This window comes from Ursus maritimus, unplaced genomic scaffold (genome assembly GCF_017311325.1).
Source record: "Ursus maritimus isolate PB19 unplaced genomic scaffold, ASM1731132v1 scaffold_6, whole genome shotgun sequence".
Classification (NCBI taxonomy): domain Eukaryota; kingdom Metazoa; phylum Chordata; class Mammalia; order Carnivora; family Ursidae; genus Ursus; species Ursus maritimus.
In genome coordinates this window covers 59,028,113-59,034,933 of record NW_024426774.1, presented here as the reverse complement: position 1 = coordinate 59,034,933, position 6,821 = coordinate 59,028,113, and positions in this window count along the sequence as shown.

Genomic DNA, 6,821 nt, shown 5'->3' with positions numbered 1-6,821 from the left:
ACTGGCATGCAAAGCTTTTATTTATACAAGAATCTCATGTGCCCTACTACAACAAATAAAAAATATTTATAAAATAGATAATTTTCTAAGAAAATGCACATTACCAAAATTGTATCCAGAAGAAGTAGAAAGTTAAACAAACAAATGCCATGGAAGAAACTGGAAAAGTTGGCCAAAGGATTAGATTCAGATGGTTTTATGCGAAGATTCTTTCAAACTTTGAAGAAATCAACTATTCTATTGCTATATAAAATGTTGCAGATCATTTATCATTTTTTTTTGAAAGCTCCCTTGTTTATTTTGTGAAGATAGTATAATGCCAATAAAAAATCTGACAAAGACAAAAAGAGCACAATAAATAGTCTAACAAAACTTTGGTCAATCTCATACTAGTATAAGTAAAAAGATCAAAACATATCAGGGGCAGGTTAGGTATGCTCATTATTCCCACTGTAGTTGGATATTTTTTTCTAGACATTTAGCCAATGCAGTAAGACAAGAAGAAATAAGAAATGCAAACATGAAAAGGAGACCAAATTAACACTATTTGAATAACCAGAAGTCACCAACCCAAAACACTCAAGGTAATAAACCATTGAAACTAATTACCCAGTAAACAAGACAATTACAAAATAAATCTATATAAAATAACAGCTTCTTTAAAAAGCAGCAATAACTACTCAGTACACATAATGGGTAAAGGGTTCCATTTTCAATAGCAACAAAAATACAAAGTATCTTGGAATAAATATAATTAGAAACGTGCAAGGACTTTATAAAGGAAACAATATGCTTTACAAAGATCCATAAAGAATACCCTGAGAATGGAAGGAATGTTATATATTGTGTCAGAAAGCTAAGATTTAATATCGGAAGGCTGTAAATTCTCCCCCAGCTAATGGGCTTTTACTCAAAAATCACAATGGGAATTTTGGGAATCTGAAAAAAGTAGTTTTGAATTTCAAAAATTGTTTTGAAATATGAAGAATAATGAGGCAAACTTGAACTTCAGCTGCCAAAACAAATTATAGCTCTAGTAAATAAAACAATGCAGAACAGAGTAGAAAGCCCCAAACCAGGCCCAATCAGATAAGAACTTAGTCTAGGAAAAGTGTGACATTTCAAATGAACGAGAAAAGATAAAAATTTTTAGGAAGCGGTTCTAGGAACACTAGGTAAGTATTTGAAATAAAACATAAAATTCGGGGGCGCCTGGGTGGCACAGCAGCTGAGCGTCTGCCTTCAGCTCAGGGCGTGATCCTGGCGTTGTGGGATCGAGCCCCACATCAGGCTCCTCCGCTGTGAGCCTGCTTCTTCCTCTCCCACTCCCCCTGCTTGTGTTCCCTCTCTCGCTGGCTGTCTCTATCTCTGTCGAATAAATAAATAAAATCTTTTTTAAAAAAAAATGTAAAATTCGATCACACAGCATGGCAAAATTCCAAATGGATTTTAAAAATCAAATGTCCAAAAAATGATGAAAGAAGAAAAATGTAGATGAATATTGATCTGATGATAGGTACGGAAAACTTTTCTATGAATAAAATTAGGAAGGGAGGAAGGAAGGGAGGGTGGAAATATTAACATATTTAACTACATAAAAGTTACTTCCAAAAAATAAAAATGACAAACATTGAAGGCAAATACTAACTAGATAAAAACATTTGCAACACGTAACAAATAAAGAATTAATATTCTTACAATCAGCTCTTGCAAGTCTATAAGGAAAATAAAAATATCTTTAAAAATGAGCAAAGGACATGGATAAGCAGTGTAAAAAAGGAAAAATGCAGGGGCGCCTGGGTGGCTCAGTCGTTACGCGTCTGCCTTTGGCTCAGGGCATGATCCCAGGGTTCTGGGATTGAGCCCTGCATCGGGCTTCTCCGCTAGGAGCCTGCTTCTTCCTCTCCCACTCCCCCTGCTTGTGTTCCCTCTCTCGCTGGCTGTCTCTCTGTCTGTCAAATAAATAAATAAAATCTTTAAAAAAAAAAAAAAAAGGAAAAATGCAAATAACATATAAGTGTTTAGTAGCAATAAATAAAAATATCAATAAATGTTTAGTATCAATAATAACCAAAGAAATTCAAATGAAAACAAGTCACCACATTTCATTTAATTTCAAAAACTGAAATATCTGAGGCTGGTAAGGATATAGGATAATGGCTTTTTTTTTTTTAATTGTAGCAGAGCTATAAATTAATACAACACTTCTGAGGAGCAATTTAGCTGTATATATCAAAAACCACAAAAACATTCACCCCTTTGACCCAGGATTTCTACCTCTTGAAGTCTACCCTAAGTAAATGATCAAAGCTGTTTACAAAGACATGCGTACATGAATATTCTTGCAGCATTACTTCAATAGGGAAGAGTGTGCACCCTCTAAAATATAGAATAGGGGGTTCCCAGGTGGCTCAGTTGGTTGAGCGCCTGCCTTCTGCTCAGGTCATGATTCCAAGGTCCTGGGATCGAGCCCCGCATCGGGCTCCCTGCTCGGTAGGGAGTCTGCTTCTCCCTCTCCCTCTGCCCCTTCCCTCCACTCACTCTCTCTCTGCAATAAATAAATAAAATCTTTAAAATAAATACATAAATTAAATAAAATATAGAATAGGGCCCTGATGAAATTACTTACATCATAGCCACATGTAAATTTACTAAATTTTACCTGTAGATTATCTAATGATAAAAGGAAATGTTTAAGCCACAATGCTAAAGAAAATGTTACAAAACAGTGTGCATAACATAATCTTAACTGTGTATTCAAATTTTAATCACAAAATTTGTTATTAATGTCTGTCTTGCTCACTCTCACATTGCTAGAATGTTCTCATCCCTGGCCAAACGTTAGAATGGTCTGGAACACTTTTACAAAATACCCTTACTAGGCTCTACCCAAAAAAATCAAGTCAGAATCTCTGTAGGTGAGGTTGCTTATTTGTTTGGTTTTCAATTTCTCCAAGTGATTCTAACGTGCAGCCAGTATTAAAAACTACTGCTATATAGAGCAGTGGTGCTCAACGTGGGCAAGTTTGCACCCAGGGGACATTTGGCCACATCTGGAGAAATTTTTGGTTGTTGTCCCAACTTGGAGTGAGCGGTGCTATTGATGTGTAGTGGGTGGAGGCCAGGTTTTATGGACTGAATTTTGTCATTCCAAAATTCATATGTGGAAGTCCCAACCCCCAGTACCTCCAAATGTGGTAATAGCATTTGAAGATAAAGTCATCAAAGAGGTAATTAAGTTAAAATGAGGCCTCTAGAATAGGCCTTGAATTCAACATGGCTGATGTCCCTATAAGAAGAGACACACCAGAGCCGTGTGTACACAGAGAAAAGGCCATGTGAGGACACAGCAAGAAGGCAGCCATCTTCAAGCCAAAAAGAGAGGCCTCAGGAGAGACCAACTCTGCTAGCACTTTGATTTTGGACTTCTAGCCTCCAGAACTGTGAGAAAATAAATTTCTGTTGCATAATCACCAGTCTCTGGTGATTTTTTACAGTGGCCCTAGCGAAAAAGGGATCCTACTAAATATCATACAACACACAGGACCTTCTCTGCAATGAAGAATCATATGGCCCAATGTCAATAATGCCAAGAGGGAGAAACCCTGCCCTAGAGCCTGGCTTGGTGCTGCATGTAGATAATCAATAAATATTTTCTTGACTAGGTAAATGAGATCTTTGGTAGGTAGAAATCAGGAGTTGGGCACCAACTGAATGTGAAGAGAAACGAGAGGGGAGAGTCAAGAATGGCAACCAGATTTCTGGTTGGACTGACCAGGTGAGTGGGGAAGGAAGAATTCAGGGGGGCATACAGGTTGGAGCAGGGAATCAGTTGGAACTTGAGGGGAGTACCCAGTGGAGATGTTCAGTGGCCAATCTGAAATAGGTTTCTAGAAATACAAGCAAGGCAATAGCTGGTGTACAGGGAGAGGTTCAGCTGCTACAAGGAGATAAGACTATCCTGAAGGAGCACCTAGAAACAGCAAAATACAACCATGGAAACTTGAAGACCACCCACATTTAAGGAGTAGACAGAGGGGAAAGGAGCCAGTGCATCAGATGAAGGAAGAAGAGGCCAGCTGAGAACCTTCACCCAAGGACAGTGATGGAAGCTGTGATGGTTAGTTTTATGTATCGACATGGCTAAGCTGTAGTACCCACTTATTTAACCAAACACTAATGTGACTATTGTGGTGGTAGTTCATAGATGTGGTTAATATCTACAATCAGTTGACTTTAAGTAGAGGATATAATCCTCAAGAATGTGAGGAAGCCTCATCCAGTCCATTGAAGGGCTTTGAGAGTGAAACTGGGGTCTCCCTGCGGAAGAAGAAATAGTGCCTCAAGAACGCAGTAACAGCTCCTGCCTGAGCTGCCAGCCAGCTGGGCGGCCCGACAGACTTCAGACTTGTTGGTGCCCACAAGTGGGCAAGCTGATTCCTTGTTCTGTTTCTCTGAAGAGTCCTGGCTGATCCAGAAGCCGAGGAGGAGGCAGGGAGAAAGTGAGCTACTGCTCCATCCTGCACCCTTACACACACCTGGCTATACATATACGAATGAAAAAAAGAGGTTACTCCACACTCATAGCAAGAACTCGGGAGAGAAGGAAGGAGAGACAAGAGACAGGGCACAGGAAGATTTGGAAAATGTGTGCCTGCCTGTGGAAATGAGGAGGGGCCAGGATAGGGGAACATGGACGGCTCAAGACAGGACACAGGCGCCCAGCTGTCCCACCCTACCCCTGCCACCACTTGCTGAGCGCTCACTACATCTTGGATGCTGCTTTAAGCAGTTGACTCTCATTAACCCCTACCACAAACCTTCCGGGATGGGGGGCGGGGGGGACTCATCATTTTACAGATGTGGCAACTGGACGGGAGAGACGGTAATTACTCTAGTATGTAGAGAAGCTCAGATCCAAATCCAGGCCTCTCTGACTCCTCACTCCTGCTATTCACTACAAACTTGTTATTGTATCAGCAGCTTGATGGAAACATTAAGAGTGGGGAAAATGGATTTCTCAAACTGACTCTGTCCTGACTGGCTGCAGGGCTTCTACACGCAGGTGGTGGGTGGTGAGCTGGAATAGCCCCCGCTTTGGGGTTAGACATCTGGGTCTGGATCTCAAGTTTACCATTTTTTGGTTGGATGGCCTTGGGCAGGTTTCTTACTGTCCCATAATTCAGCCTCCCCATCCTTAAAGCAGAGATGAATGGTATCTACCTTGAAAAGATTGTATTTTCTGAGACAGCATACACAAAGCATATAGCAAGTGCTCAAGAAATGGGAGTTCCAGTCCATTCTCAATCTTTCTCTGGTCCTCAATTTTCTCACCCATTTTGCCTCCTACAGTGTTGCTGGGCTGGTTCAATGAGATAATAAACGCCAATGTTCTTGGTAAGTTCAGGGCATCACCATTATGGGAGGACAGGATGCAAACGCTGCACTTTAGGCAAAATTCAGCCACCAGTTGTACAACCCTGAGGAAGTCAGGTAAACCCCCTGGTGCCTCAGTTTCTCCATTTGAAATGCTGATATAGTGACAGCTGTTCCTCCTTCCCCTACACTTAGGCTTATGAGGACAAATGAGTGCAATTTGTAATTGTTATGAATTGAATTTCAGGCCACATGGTTCTGTCGGACTTCTAAACAGCAAGATGACATGCTTAGCCCCCACCCTCCATAACACGCACACCTCCCATGGCCTATCATGGAATATCAGCCCTCTCACATCAGCTCATTTGTCTCCTCGAGGACATACTAGCTCTAACTTCACAGAATTTTCTTTTGTTCTTTCAACTCCTGACTTGATGCACAACTCATGCCTTGCTCTCCCTGTCATCTTCTCTCCCAGAGTCGACATATGGCTGAACCGATATCCTTCCTCTGTTTCCTTTCTTGTTACTCCATGTCCAGTAGTATTGCATAAAAGTGCTCAACGGGAAGGGTCAAGCTCAGTTTCAAGCCTGAGGTCTGGGATTACATCAAATCCGTAACGTTTATCTGCCCTCACCATCAGCCAAATACTTCCCAATTTAGGTCTCACTCATGTCAAGAGAAGATTGAATTGTCTGGGCGACAGCATGCCCTTCTCTCACCTCCGTTTTTCTTACTTAATTCCAAGGTACAGCTCCAAACCCACTTAGGCCTGTGTAACAGTCCCAGAAAGTATGGCTCTTGGGAGCCGGGCAGCATTCCTACCCGTGGAGCCTGCAGGGGCTGCTGAGCCAACAGACCACCTCCGCCGGGCTGGAAGGGGGAAGACCCACACAAAGGGCTTTTCAGTTCAATGAAATAATAAGTCAATTTGAGCCCCATTTTGAAAGTGCCTCACTCTCCACATGCCTTAGATACACAGTGAAAACTATTACCTGACAGAACTCTCCCATCATACCACACACAGCCTTAACTTGGGGGTTAAGGCCCATCCCAAACACCAGCACTCTGGGATTCTATGTCAGGAGTCACCCCCTGCCAACAGATGTAGTGTCCCTCTCTGTTCTCTTGCCTCTTGTGCTTAAGTTCATTTTACTGCCGATAAATCCACGATGAATAATTGGGTGCATCCCCAGTATCTAGAGCGGTGCCTGAAACCAGGGAGACATTTTATAAACACTTGTGTAGCGAATAAACAAATGAATGATGTACAAATAAAAAGTTCAAGTGGGGATTAGAAGGGAAAACAGCGTTTTGGGGTTTGGTTTTGTCTGGTTTTGTTTTGTATTTAAATGAAAGAACAGAAGAAAGAACTGTAATTTGGGTTCCAAATTAGAAGGCAACCGGGCCCAGGAAAAAGTCAGTCATTTGTTTGACCATTTGGG